Source organism: Eurosta solidaginis, chromosome 2 (genome assembly GCF_040869045.1).
Source record: "Eurosta solidaginis isolate ZX-2024a chromosome 2, ASM4086904v1, whole genome shotgun sequence".
NCBI lineage: Eukaryota > Metazoa > Arthropoda > Insecta > Diptera > Tephritidae > Eurosta > Eurosta solidaginis.
The window spans coordinates 24628007-24643833 of record NC_090320.1 but is presented as its reverse complement, the minus strand read 5'-3'; the positions used below and the strand labels follow the sequence as shown (position 1 = coordinate 24643833).

The following is a 15827-nucleotide window of genomic DNA, read 5'->3' as shown; positions in this document are numbered from 1 at the left end:
CTTCATGGAAACTTTCGTCTGGTTTCGAAAATACCAGATCGTAAACCGATTGAAGTCATGCCCAATAATCATCTAGTGATTTGTTCTTTATCATGAGATACGATTCAGTGTGATCCTGAATCGGTGCTTCGTTGAATTTTGCACAGTATCTCATCAGATTGTCACTTTCCGCGATGAACTTTTGCGCGGATGGGTCAACTGATTTGGATTTCCGGCGGGGGGATGTTGACCTTTCCTTGGCCGTTTCTTCCTTTGGGCCACCTTTTGGTTTTGTCCCGGTTTCGGACACTTTTGGGGGACTGAGAGGCATTTTATGCAAACTTTTGGTTTTTCACTAAAAAAAACGAGTAAAATATTTTTACGCTCAGAGAACGTTCGCAAAATTCGAAGATGGAAAACTCTTCGTGCCACAGAAATTTAAAAAAAGGGAATTTAAATTGGTGGCGGTGTTTGTTTTTTTTTTTGAAAAATGGAGTCAAGCACGGACAACGGGACGTTCCTTATATAATTTAAATCCGCGAAATTCGGATTTCAATAGTATGTATAATGTTTTGTAAAAACAAAAAATATAAAACTTAAAAAAAAAAATCACAAACACTTTTCACTTATATATACGTGTAAATATACGTGTGGAAATAAACGTGTATTTGTAAATAACTGGTATATATAGGTATGTATATATTAGAAAATAATAATATGTACTTGAAGTTTGTACGGATATTTTTTTTTGAAAGTTCCTATAGGGAGAAAATATCTCAAACTTAATTTTGTACGCCAGAATAAGTACAAATGTACGTGCGCAATATACAAACGTATGTATGTATATATATTTGTTTGTGCGAACGTATGCACGAGAATCAGATGAGCTTCTCTGTTTATGTTTACAAACAGAAGAGTTTGTTTTGATTCGCTTCCTCGTCGCTTTAATGTAGCGTTTCTTTTGTGAAGCTGAGGGCGCTTGATTGCACTGTTGGGTGAGTGCAGCAAAGAAAGATGAAAAAATTGCAAATATGAGAGAGGTTGATAAATTTGATCAGCAGTACACAACTCTCGTTGCTAATGTAGCTATACGTGCTGGGAAAATGTCGCTGGAAGAGCGACTTGAACGTGTGAGTAAACACGTATGATGTTCTCAGAGTGGATAAATAGGAATGTTGGAAAAGCAACTTGAAATTATTTGTACATGTATGTAAGTATGTGCATACTAGTGTTGGGAACTATCGAATGAAAACTATCGAGTTATTCGATAGTTCATTAATTTTCATTCATTCGATAGTCATTTGAAATTCGTTCATTACAATTTTTTCGAATTACTAGTTTTAGGTATGAATGATTCGTTCATTACTATTTTTTCGAATTACCAGTTTTTGGTATGAATGATTCGATCACTACTATTTTTTCGAGTTACTAGTTTTTGGTATGAATGATTCGTTCATTACTATTTTATCGAACTACTAGTTTTTGGTATGAATGATTCGCTCATTACTATTTCTTCAAATCGTTCGTTCTATTTAAATTTAAATAATCGACAAACGTTTTAAGTTTGGTAATTATTAAAAAACTTTAACTGAGGAAGTGCTTTTAACTATTTAATTTGTGTAGATTGGGAGTTTTTTATCAAAAATGGCAATGAAGTTAAATGCCATATATGCAAAAAAAATTTAATTTTTCTGGCAACACATAAAATTTAAAAGACCATCTACGCCGTAAGCATCCGTCTTCCTCAGAACAAAGGAATATAACTTCAGGAGAAATTGTGCCAGTAATTTCAAAAGAGGAACGTAGTTCTACTTCTCTTTTTCTTCAACTACTGCAGTGAGTGCAGCGCGAAGTTCCTTAACAATACCTGCCGAAGACATTTCCAATAGTGGATGTTTGAGAAGAAGACTGTTCAAACAAAATTATTTGTTACCAGCACACGTTCTGAGCTCTCAGAGCAAGAAAAATATAACATTGATGAGTCTCTTTTAAAGATGATTATAAAAGATTTGCAGCCGCTTTCCATCGATGACAATGTAGGATTTACAGAATATACAAAAAAGCTTCAGCCATTATATTCCTTGCCAAACAGAAACATTTTATCAAATACAATGCTACCTTTTAAATACAATGAAGTAAGAAAGAAACTACATGACTTGCTCAACATTGTAACACATATTTCAGTTACAAGTGATATGTGGACTTCTGGTAGTCAAAAATCTTTTTTGTCAGTTACTAGTCATTTCGTTCGGGATAACAAAACGATTTCTGCAGTTTTATCAACAAAGGAAATCTTAGGAAATCATACCTCCCAAAATATAACTACAGAATTGAAGTTAATATTTGATGAGTGGTCGGTTTTTGACAAAATAGTTGCTATAGTAAGTGATAACGGGGCTAATATTAAAAAGGTTTTAATTGAAATGCTACAGAAGCACCACCACCCATGTGTAGCGCACACATTAAATATATGTGTAATTGATGTCATCAAAGCTGTTCCATAAGTTACTGTCCTGATAACCAACTGTCGTGCCATAGTCACTTACTTTAACCATAGTTCTCAAGCGATGAAAAAATTAAAAAGTATGCAAAAGCAAATGGGTGTTACTGAACTGATGTCCCTACCCGGTGGAATTCCACCCTTATAATGATGGAGCGCATATGCTTGGTAAAAGAACTACTCCCTGCCAAATGCTCCTGATTTCCTCAATTGATCAGAATGGGAAACATTGTTGGATTACACTAACCTTTTCAAGCCCATAGAGGCCACGACAACCGAATTGTCAGGAGAAAATTATCCCACGATATCACTGGAAGTGCCTCTAATCAGAGTCTTCAATACGCAGTACGAAATCGCAAAATGAAAACTGTAGAGGGAGAAAGTTGGAAGAGCAGATTGTTAGATATAGTTTGGAGACGATTAGGGCAGTTGGAGTCTGACAAAATGTGCGCCAAATCGACATTCCTAGATCATAGGTTTAAAAAAATTTGCTTTTGGAAATGAAAATAAGGCAAATAATACAACAAATACAAATAATACGGCAACAAAACACAAGTGTTCCTACCAACACCCCAAGAGAAGTATCGGTCGATAAAAGCGAAGTATCTCTCTGGGACCTTCTCGATGAAAGAGTTGCTGAAGCAAAAACAATTTGTCAAAACGCGCCCAATGTCATTGCAAATATTCAGTTGGAGCAATATCTAAGGCAAAATTTTGTTGATCGATCAAATAATCCTCTAGACTATTGGAATCGTAGCCAGTCAACATTTCCAGAACTATATATGTGACCCGTCCTAAAAAAAGGTGGCTTATGACTCAAAAAAAAAAAAATGTTCCACTTTTTTTCTGGTTTCGATAGTTTTTTTATCTTTAACAGCTGTTTCTCGCAATTTCTTTTTTGAGTCATAAGCCACCTTTTCATAGGCCCGGTCACATATGCTTTCGAGAAAATATTTATGTATACCCGCACCATCGGTTCCGTCAGAACGAGTTTTCTCGAAAGCAGGGCAAATAATTAACGACAGCAGAAACTGACTTAAAGGAGATAAACTAGATATAATATTTTTCAACAGCAATTTAAACATTGAAGGTATTTTTCATGTCAACTCGATGTACATACTTGTATATGTATAAGTTAAGGCACTCAATAATGCCTCTGAAACAGATTTGAATAATACAGATAAAAATCCATTTTAAGTAATCTTCTTTCCTGTTGTTGTTTTTGTTATAGCGGCATAAAATCTCCCCGCAGGTTTGGGGGAGTACTGATATATTGGCCATATGAAGTGGTGATACCAAAAAAACTCAGTGGGTTGCGAACAAAGGTCATTTGCATATCATGCATGCACTTTGCAGAACATGTAACAAAGGCATTTAAAGTGAATATTTTCATTATTTACACCATTTTAGTCATATTTAACATTTTTGTTACGTTCCAATGAAGCGTGATCCAGATACGGATAGAAATTTAACATGCAAATGCAAAAACAAATTGATCCATATGGTCACATTGTTGTTGCATTTGCATGTTAAATCTCTAGCTGTATCTGGATCACGTTTCATTGGAACACGACGTTTTTGGTCTTATATAGGTTTGTTCTTTAGCTACCCCGGGGGGTAACTAAAACGATCCAGAAATTGTTCTTTTGGCCTCTGGCTAGCTAAAGAGCAGTTCAAATGAATGAATGAAAGAATGAATGAAAAAATTCATTCGATAGTTAAAATCATTCAGTAACTAACTATCGATAGTTGAATTCATTCGATAGTTCCCAACACTAGTACATACGTATGAATATTATACTTTTCTATATGCTGCGAAGCAGAAAAAATGATTTGGAAGTTGAACTGTATCGCCAAGTTCAACGCTCTTTGCGAACAACGGGGTAAATTTTTGCTGATGTTGTTCTTGCACAGTGGGTTTGAGTAGGCAAGTAAACTGCAATTTTTGTTGGTTGAATACATATTACATACATTTTACATATGTATATATTTATATATATAATTGGCGGATTTTGCCTATTGGTATAGCGGAATATTTTCTTCCAATTTTTGGTTGCAAAAAAGTTGCAGTAAAACCAACGGTAAGAAAATTTCCGCAATATTCATATATATACGTGGTATATGTTTTGCAGTTTACAAAAAATAATATAACTTTTGCGGAAAAAGTTGTATTATTTTCTGGTATTTTTTTATGGAAATTAAAAAAATTGCCTACTCACCAATTCTTGTATGTACTGCTTCTTATTGTGTTGTTGTTGCCTGGTCTGCTTGTTGTTGATGATAAGCTGGCTGTTGTTGCTGCTGCTTGGTTGCTTAGGTAAGATGATTTTTAATTTTTTATTTTTTGAGTTTCAAAATTTCATTTTCTCTTTTAAAAAACAATATTTCTGTGCATTTAAGTGTTTGTATTAATATATGTTTGTATGATGAGTGCGCCCACAATTTTCAAAAACTTTTTTTTTCTTTTGTGTTTTAAAGATCTTAAAATTTTTTTTCGCAATTTTTTTTTTTCTTTTGTTTTTTGAATATGCTCAATTCTCTATTTGTATATATGTATATAAGCAGCTTTTAAACTTTGTGTTGTTTTTTTCCACACTTCCTTCACTCAGCTTTTATTCCCTGTGTCTCCACTTTTGTATGTTTTGTTTTAAAAAATTTATATTTATTTTTCAAACGAACGAAAATTCGATTTTAATTAAATTTTTGTTTTAATTATAATTTTAGGGGTTGGGCCAAAGATGGCTGCGAAGGACCATGAACAAATGTGTGGTCTTTCTTCGCTACACTTAACACTTCCAATTAAAAGGGTCAATAGTTTTTCTTTAAAACGTTATAATGTTTCGCTATTTCTATTACTTTAATTATTATAAATTAATTTCAAACTTCAAAATTAAATATATATGTTTAAAGGTATTGAATATAAATGTTTTGTATATAACTATACAAAGGAGCGCATCCGCGATTGCCGATTGATAATGCTTGACTGACCTTCCCAAATATCGTTGACGACGATGGCAGTGGTCGCTCGTTGGTGTCTTCCACTTCGCCGCGCATGGCTGCGCATACGTATATTTTGACGCCGTCTAAATATTTGTGAAGGCGGCTTAGACTCTCTGTTTAATCTTCTCGAGCGTTTTCGTGATTCCCAGATGACCTCCACTTGGACCATTATGTAGCTCGTTGAGAACGTCAGGAATCCTTTTCCTGGGAACAACTATCAGTGTCTTCTTGCACTGGCCGTCCTCATTCTCCCATATTCGATACAGGCAACCGGATATCAATTGTAAAATATTCCACTGGGCCCAATATGACTTCACAATAGGACTTTCTGCTGACATCTCCTCTTTATTCAGTCTCTCATTTCGTTCGAGTCCGTGCACAATATGGGACAGATCTGAATCTTCTAGCTGACACTTCCTTAGTTGTTCCATGTCCCAGTCATCCGAACACGTCATAGTCATAAACCGAACATCTATAATGTCTTCCTTAGTCTCAGCTTTTGAACAGTGTTTACATTCCAAACTACATGGTCTTCGTGACATTGCATCAGCATTTCCATGGGTACTACCTTTTCGATGCTCAATGGAAAAGTCATAGCTTTATAGTCGGTCGATCCACCGTGCCAATTGACCTTCTGGGTTACGGCACTGCAGGAGCCATTTCAACGCTGCGTGATCTGTCCTGGCGCGGAATCGCTGCCCGTAGAGGTGTTTATGAAAATGTTTAATGCACTCTACCAATGCTAATAGCTCTCTCCGTGTAACGCAATAGTTCCTCTCTGGTTTTCCAATTGATCGGCTGTAATATGCAACTACGTTCTCCTGTCCATCGACCAGTTGTGATAAAACGCCTCCTATAGCATATCCACTCGCATCGGTATCTAGAATAAACGTTGCTTCTGGAATCGGATATGCCAACATTAGAGCAGTGCACAACCGCTCTTTTAATGTTTGGAAAGCCAATTCTTGCTCTTTTTTCCACTGAAAAGCTTTATTTTTTCTTGTAAGCTCGTGAAGGCTATGGGCTACGCTGGAAAAGTTTGGTACAAATCGGCGGTAATATGTGCACAGCCCCAGGAAACTTCTTAATTCATGCAAGTTCTGTGGTCTTGGCCAATCTTTTACAGCTTCTGTTTTTTCATTCGCAGTACAAATAATTTACTTCCTTTTTAAACAACGAACACTTTTTGGGACTTAGTTTCAGACCAGCGCCAGCTATTCTCTGGAAAACTTCCTCTAAGTTTTTAAGATGTTAATCAAAGTTCTTGCCCAATACGATAATGTCGTCCAGGTACACCAAGCATGTTTTCCAATGTAGTCCTTTCAATACCTGATCCATGAGTCTCTCGAAAGAAGCTGGTGCATTACAAAGTCCAAAAGGCATCACTGTAAATTGCCAAAGACCATCACCAACACTGAAGGCTGTTTTCTCTTTGTCTTCCTCCTTCACCTCCACTTGCCAGTAGCCGCTTTTCAAGTCCAGTGTGGAAAACCATTTCGTACCAGATAGGGAGTCCAGAGTATCGTCAATTCTTGGCAATGGTTAGCTATCCTTTTTCGTAACGTCGTTCATTTCTTGCACGATTTGACTTAAAACTTCCCGCTTCGCAAGTGGAACACTACGAGGAGCTTGACGGATCGGCCTCGCATCTCCAGTGTCAATTTGATGTTTCACAACTTTGGTGCGGCCTGGTTTGAAGCCATTCTGGTCAAATATATTCGCGTAGTTTAGGAGCAGTTGTTTTGCTTTACTCTGATAATCTTCCTCTAGCTCCTCCGTCCATGCCATGATGTCGTTTGAAAGATCATTGTTGCTGGTTGGAACGTGCTCCTCGAGCTGTTCACAGTTAATAATTACATCAGCCTCTTGACATCTTCCCAATATAGCTCCTTTGGTAAGTTTGATTGGTGAATTGAACTCATTGAGTACTCTTATCGGAAAACGTCCATCTTGTTTTGTCATAGCCAGGGTTTTCCCTACAAGAACATTCGGTGTTGATTTGTTTGCTGCTTCGACAACCCACAATTTGTTTGTCCCACACTCTCCATCAACCTTTGCCCAGATGACTGCTTCTGATTTTGGTGGTATTTGCTGATTCTCTTCCACCATCACTCGTTTACTGCTGTAGCCTCTCGTAGCCGAAATTAAGTGGCACATCCATGTTCTTATATCGCATAATCTTGCTTTGCATATTGATCTTGATGCCTTGGTCGATTAAGAAGTCCACTCCGATTATGATTTCATCAACAATTTCCGCCTCTATAAAATTGTATACTTCCGTGACGTTCCCAATTGCGACTTCACATACTACTTCTCCTAGGACCGTGGTGTCTTCTCCAGTGCCTGTACGCAATCTTGCTCCATGCAATGGTCTTATCTTCTTGTTGACTAAATCCGCTCGAATAATGGAATGAGATGCACCCGTATCTACAGTCAGTAAACGTTCCTTTCCATCCACATGTCCTCCTACAGTAATATTGTTTGACCTTCTTCCGATTTGCGAGATAGAGAATATGGGGCATTCAATTGGGGGAGCCAGCTGGCGCCTCTTGCGGCTGACTCGCTTTAGTTTAACGATTGAGTGGACTTGGAGATTTGCTCATCTCCTTCAGCTCTGCGTTTACGGCCACCCACATTGTTGGAACTATTGGAATTGCTACTGCAATGACGTGCAATGTGACCTGGGTTACCGCACTTGAAACATTTCATAACTCCGGCATTTTTCTGTTGTGATCCCTTCAGAGCTTCCAAAATTGTATCTACCCACTCTGGCCTTTCTACTTTCACACGATGAGCTTGTATGCTGAGTCAATGCATGGAATACCGTTTCAGAAAATGTTTGCTTTGGGTTCGCATATGTGGCTCGCTCCGTTTCGACGTCCCGTATGCCATTTATAAAGCTCTGAATCTTCACTCTTTCCGTGTATTCCACGGGTGCATCCGCATTTGCAAGATGAGCCAATCTTTCAATGTCCGAAACAAACTCCTGCAAAGTCTCGTTAGCTTTTTGGTAGCGGTTTTGCAATTCTATTTGGTAGATCTGTTTTCTGTGTTCGCTTCCGTATCTTCGTTCTACAGCAGCCATCAATGCTTCGTAACTGTTACGTTCATACTCTGGGATGGTCTGTAGGATCTCAGCAGCTGGTCCTTTTAAAGCCACGAACAATGCTGCAACTTTATCTTCGGTATTACAATTGTTCACTGCTGCGGTCTTCTCAAATTGAAGCTTAAAGACCTGGAAAGAACAGAACCGTCAAAGGATGGTGTTTTTACCTTTGGATTGCTTGCTGAAACAGCTGGGCGATGTAATTGCAACTCCTGTATACGACCTCTCAAAGCATCCACCTCGGCTTCGATTTTTTCCTCAAACTGCATTATTTTCTCGTCCATACGCGCTTCGAGTTTTGATGATATACGCGCCTCCTGCGCTTCGAGTTGTACTGTTATGCGTGCCTCTTGTTCTTTCAGTTGTGTTTCCATCTTTGATGTTATTCGTGTCTCTTGGGATTCCATCTGTGATGACAAATACGTTTTCTCTTCTTCTAGTTGAGATGACATATACGTTTTCTGTTCTTCTAGTTGAGATGCCAGTTTAGATGTTATATCTGTCTTTTGCGATTCCAGTTGAGAAGCCACTGTCGATGTTTGAGCAGATATTGCAGCCAAAATCATGTTCAAGTCTGTGCTCGTAACTGCCTGCGTAACTGTCTCTGCCATTTTTGTTGTTTCCTCTCCTTCAAGATGAAAGTCATACTCTTCCACGTCAATTGCTTCTAATTCTATTGCCTCTCGTAGTCGTGCCTGAGGTTCGAGTTTAATGCCGGTTGTATTCAATCCACGGCTCTCCAACTCCTTCTTCAGTTGCTGGATCTTCAATTCACTGAACTTTGCCATGTCCTTGTTGTCCTCTGGAATTTATTCAACAATTCCTCTTCTGACACCAATTGTTACGAATTTGCTGCAAATCCTCTTATTTGCGAGGTTTGTATCGCTAAACTGTAGAATAAATAAATCCAATATTGAATAATGGAAAAATGGCCTTTATTAAAATACTTCACAATAAGGCAAGGTCCACACGAGGCTACGCGTCATAGACGCGTACAAGATATTTCATATAGCTACAATTTCTCTACGCCTCAAGATCTGCACATGAAGCTACTTTCGAGCGTCGCTACAAAAAGCAAACAATTATTGAAAAAAATAAAAAAATTTAATTTCTTCAGCTACATCCGTCCCCGAAACCAAAGGAAAATAGGTATTAAACGTTGTTTGCATCCCCGTGCCTTTATATATTATGAAAGGCAATTTTAACCCACCGCGGACTAGAGAAAAGGGTGATTTCTAGTTTCCAACACTTTTTAGCCTTTTAAATGCTTCAACAATGTCTAACCAAGCTGTTGTGGTGTTTGGTACCCTTTTTCGCTTTGGTAATATACCTTTCACGCACTTCTATTAACTAAATTATACTTATTAACTAATTACACAAATTTGCATACAAAAAAATGTACACAAACATCTTGTTCTTCCTTTTTTTCAAGCGTACGTACGCTCAGCGACCAACATTGCTGTACGCTTAGCTACACGAATATTTCATGCTTTGTCGCTTTCATGCAGCTCTCCATTCAAATACATGTGTTCGGCATCAAAGCGTACAAATTTCTCCTGCAGCGTCTATGACGCGTAGCCTTGTGTGCACCTTGCCTAACACTCAAACTGTGCAACGAATAGCTTAATAACCAAACTGATAGCTTAAATGAAACTGACTTTCAAAATAATACTGCTATTGCTCGCTAGATATCGTCTTAGTCGTAACTGCTTGACAACTCAAATCAAACTCAAGTCAGACTACTCCGCTTTTGCTGCTTTTATACTCTTTTCTGCTTCGTTGGGATATTCCAGATGTTTCTCTTTGTAGAATGTTCTACTTGTTTAGCCTAGTAATTGAGCTATATATATGTATACCTATTTGTAGTTTGTAGACTCTCACATAGGCATATGCGTGTACATATGTGAGTAATACTCTGACTGTTGACTAACTATGTACATCTGTGTGTGAGTTACCTCTTCGTTGCCTTGTATGCATGTGGGTAAACGACGGTTAATGTGTTTATGTGTATTTCCCCGCTGCGTGTATGTAAATGTTGCTTGTCGTAATGTGTACATAATGATTTATTTATTTACGCACATATTGCTTAGAATCACCCTAGCGATGTGATGTGAGTATCACTTAGTGATTCTAATATTCGTGACAATATGTAAAATTCATCGATTGAAACAATTTTGATTAAATTATATCGCGCCTTTAATCTGCTATTTTCAACTTATGCAGATTACACTTATTTTATTGAGTTTTTCGATTTACTTTTTTTGTATACATGTTCTTAACGATTTTTTTGTCAATTTTTTACCGTTAGTTTTAACAACTTCGCTTTCACCGAATTTTACTTAGTTAATTTGCTTGTTTTTCATATTTTTTCTTATGCATGGAATCCTTTCTATCGATTGTTATTAAATATTTTTTTCAATGGTTTCGTCTATTCCTATTATTCAACGGGAAAGCATTTTTTGGTTCGTTTATTCTAAATATTAAAATTTTTTCTATCAATATTTTTTTTTATATTTTCTTCTTTATATTACAGATCTGTGGATTTTATCCATCACAACATTAAAAATAAATATTTTAAACACTGGAGAGGTTGCCAAATTTATCCACTATTTTTTCCATCGCTGTTTTTTGAAATATGTAAGTTTTTATCGATTTTAATTTATTTTATTTATCGATTTATTTTATAAACTTTTATCGTGCAAACATCTACAATTTTATTCGACTCTTTCCTTCCTATGTAATTGACAAAGGCAAAGTTTTTCGATAATTTATATAAAGTTTTTTATCGATTATTCTTATCGACATAATTTTTATTGATTTTTAATTAATTAATCAATCTGTGTCTTTTTTCGAATCTTTTAATTGTTGTGAATTATTTTTCTTTGATATTTTCCTTGATTCACATTTGTTTCGATCCTTCCATGCTTGCCATACGGTGTCATTTCCATTGCTTCTTATACATTTTTTAAGGTTTTGTTTATTGCTTCTTATTTAAGACCTGTGATTTTGTATCGATTCTTCACAATCTTTTTCATAGACTGTTTCAATTATTTTCAACAATCGCTTTTTATTTTAAAAATTGGAAGTTTTTATCGATATTTTTATTGTTAATGCAATTTTATAATTTTTTTCTTTTTTATCGATATATTGCATTAATTTTTTCATCGAATATTTTTTGGTTTTTGTATATTACAAAAATGTTACATTTTGTTGAGAATTTTCTACATATCGCTTCTACTCCGAACGTATATCTTAATAGATATATCTTCTGTACGTGTTTTTGTCAGAACTCCTTCTAAATGACTCAGTAGATTGTGATGAAATTTTGTGTGTGTGTTCAAGAGGGTTTGAGAATGCTGTGGATTTGCAACTTGGTCCGGGAAGTGGACCAGGGACCGACTAATTGTAAAAAGTAGTATTTATGGTGCCGCACGCTTGAAATTCAGCGCAGGAGTACCTCCTTGACAAAGATAATATTTAGGATATTTTGTAGTCCGGAAAGTGTACCAGAGGCTGATTTATTCTAATTAAAATAGTATATAGTGCGATTTGCTTGAAATTTAGTATAGGGGTACTTTCGTGAACAGCTCATTATTTGAGAAACTTTTCGGGAAGTGGACCAGGAGCCGACCTATTCCAAAATATCTTATTTATTGCGCAATTCGCTTGAAATTCTGTACAGGGTACCTCTTTGACAAATATAATATTTGAGAAGCTTTTCATTCCGGGAAAAGGACAACGGACCGACGTATTCTATATGCAACAATTTATGGTGCGCTTTTTTGAAAATTGTTATATGGGTACTTCCTTTCTCGGAAAGTTGACCAGGATCTGACTTATTGTTATAAATCGTATTTATTGCGCGAGCCAGAAGAGTGTTCCTGTGAAGTTTCTTTGCGGGAAGCGGAACAGGGACCGATCTACTCTATCAAATACTATTCACTTCCGATTTGCCTGAAATTTCGTATATAAGTAAACCTTTGTCTCGACGAGAATTTACGAAACTTTTTTTCAGGAAGTGGTAGACGGAGGGCCAACAGACGCGCACATAAACATAAATTCAGCGCGTCTCCAATTACCATCACCGCCAAAGATGTTGAGGACGCCATCGGTCATGCTAAACCATCCAACGCAGTGGGCCCAGACGGCATAGTCATGCCGATGCCTAAAAGCCTAGGGAAAGAGGGTTTCAAATATTTAGCACATGTCTTCAACCTGTCTCTTTCCACCTTTGTAATTCCCGAAAAAAATGGAAAATGGCCATGTGGTCCCTCTACTAAAGCCTGGGAAACCAGCTAACATAGGAGAGTCATATCGCCCGATATCTCTCCTATCGCCAGTAGCTAAGACGCTTGAAGCCATTTTGCTCCCCTAGTACAAAGTAAATTGGCAGCTATCCTGTCATCAGCATGGCTTTAGAAAACTCCATAATACCACCACCGCTCTAAATGCCATAAGCGCCCAGATAAATTGCGGTTTAAATCAAAACCCCCACCATAAAACAGTACTCGTTGCGCTAGACCTATCAAAAGCTTTTGATGCGGTCAACAATGGCACGTTACTGCAAGACCTGGAAGGGTCTACCCTTCCCCATGTCTTAAAAGGTGGACCGCTAATTATCTGGGTGGTCGGCAGGCATCGGTGCAATTTAGAAACGAATCATCTAAACCAAGACGAATTAAAAAAGGGGTGCCACAGGGTGGTGTCCTATCCCCACTTTTGTTTAATTTCTACATATCAAAGCTACCTTAGCCACCAGAAGGAGTTACTATCGTTTCCTACGCCGATGACTGAACAATAATGGCCACAGGCCCAGGCCCACAGATCGATGAGCTTTCACCGACTAAATCCTCCGCGAGCTTATTTACAACATGGACGTCCCAAACGTCGACCATTTTGAACATCCACGTCGATGGCACTACGCTCCCCAATGCCCTACACCCCAAAATCTTGGGTGTGACGTTTGATCAGGATCTATATTTTGGTGAGCATGCAGCCGCAATTGTACCGAAAATCCAGAGCCGTAATAAAATCATCAAAACTGTTGCTGGCAGTACTTGGGGAAAATATAAAGAAACGCTCATTACCACTTACAAAGGAATTGGCCAACCGATTGCATGCTACGCGTCCCCGATATGGTCGCCAAGCCTGAAGACCGCTCACTGGAAGAAGCTACAGGCCTGCCAAATTCTGCGCTCAGAACCGCCACGGGTTATCTTCCTATGTCTCCAGAACACCATCTACATAATGAGGTGAGAATACTCTCCATCAGGGATAGAAATGATGTGCTAACCAAACAGTTCCTGTTGAATATCTAGAAACCTGGGCATCCCAACAGACATCTGATTGATGAGCCAACACCGCTCAGGGGCTTAAGGAGTCATCTCCGTAAGCATTATGCGGAAATACGGCACCTGAGAACTCAGACGTATGAAGCCAAAAAACACAAGCAGGTCCTCATCGAACTCCACAAACAGGCGTGCCCGGTGAAAACAGTACTCAAAGAACAGTACCTCAAACTTACGGAAGAGTAACGCATACTCCCCAGGGAAACGCGAGTCACTCTAGCTCGACTTCGATCTGGATACTATAACAGAATCAATCTTACCTATCCAGAATCAACCCCGACATACAAAATGTATGCCCCGCTTTCAATGTGTGCCCAGATGACACCAACCATCTCTTTAGTTGTAATGTGGAACCAACGCCTATAACACCCCTCCCATTATGGTACATCCCTGTTGAAACTGCAAGTTTCCGTGGACTCCCGTTAGAGGGCATTGATGACAATTAGTGATTGGTTGCACCTATTGGATGTGGCGAAGCACTGCAACAACAACAACAACGGGATGGACAAGAAGGTCGCATGTGGTCATAACAGATCATTCCCGAGATGGTCGGGCTTGGTACCGGAACGTACCGGATCTGCATCCGGGAAAGGACCATCAACGACGACAACACTCCCCAAGGCCTACGGGAAGTGTCCTTATCACTTCAACAAAAACAACACTATCTTTTGCCATTCCTATTATTATATTATTTTAATTAATTAATTGCATGCAATTAAAAATTCTTTTTTTTTTTTTTGGCTTTGGTGTATTGACCATATTGGCAGAGCAGTCACGTTGGAAACTATTTTTTAATGCCAAAGAAGTATAACTTCTCACGCATGGGCTTGCGACGGATCTAGCAAATGCGGACGCAACCATGGAATACACCGAAAGGGTAAAAATTCAGAGCTTTGTTATTAATGGAATACGGGATGTTGAAACGAAGCAAGCGATATACGCAAATCCAAAGCCAATATTTGCTGAAACAGTATCCCATACGCCGACTCAGGAAACAGCATCGCTTCTGTGTAAACCAGTTTTCAAAGCGCGCCGTGTGGACGTAGAAAGGCCAGACTGGGTGAACACAATATTGGAGGCGCTGAAAGGATCGTAAAAGCGGAGTAATAGAGTAATCAAATGCTGGAAGCCTGGTCACCTGGTCACACAGGATCGATATGCAGAGAAGGATTAGGACGAGGATGTGCCACTTAACTTCAGTTTGGAAAAATGGTTCAGCAGTAAGCGAGTGCTGGTGAAGGAGATTCCACAGAGACCACAAAAGTTAAAGAAATTAGATCGGGCAAAGTTGATGGAACGAATGGGCCAAGCAAAGCAAAATCAAAGATACCTGCGAGAGAAACACTGGCATTGACAAAACCAAATCAACGCACTAAAACGAAGAAAAGAATTTCACAGAGAGAATGCAAGGGTAGTTTCAAGCCGGGGCGCACTACTGTTGTGAACCGTCAAGACGACACTAATGATGCAAAATCAATCTGTCAAGATCAAGCTCTGCGAAGTAGTTCATTGGCCAAGCAACAGAGTGTGAGGGAACGGTCCAGGATAATAAGTAGCAGGAGGAAACGCAGGTACGGCAAGAACAATAATTCGGAAGGTTTCCTGGATGGAGATTTGGTACTGCTATACAACCCTCACCGGCGGAAATATGTGCCATCCAAATTTTGGTGCAGTTGTGAAGGCCCGCACACAACCATTGGGAAACCACGAAATATAAGGGTTGTTCATTTGGAGAGGCTAGTAGCGGTTAGATTGAGAGATTTGTCTGATTGGGACGATCAGACTTAGGTGGAGGGCAGTGTGACGAATATTAGTATCACTAAGTGATACTCACATCACTAATCTGATACTAAGTAAATAAAGGCGCAACAACAATAAAGTAAGCTGCCACTCA

General features: G+C 38.4%; 2 long non-coding RNA genes across 2 annotated transcripts in view; both read left to right on the top strand.

Moving 5' to 3' along the window:
- LOC137239395 (uncharacterized) overlaps nucleotides 1–11216 on the top strand; it is a 37315-nt gene extending 26099 nt beyond the window's left edge. Inside the window, exon 3 of the long non-coding RNA XR_010949357.1 lies at nucleotides 11119–11216. This is a non-coding gene — a long non-coding RNA (uncharacterized lncRNA). The remainder of the gene's footprint in view (nucleotides 1–11118) is intronic.
- Nucleotides 1–15827, top strand: part of LOC137239394 (uncharacterized) — an 853500-nt gene that overhangs the window by 525763 nt on the left and 311910 nt on the right. The window lies entirely within an intron of this gene.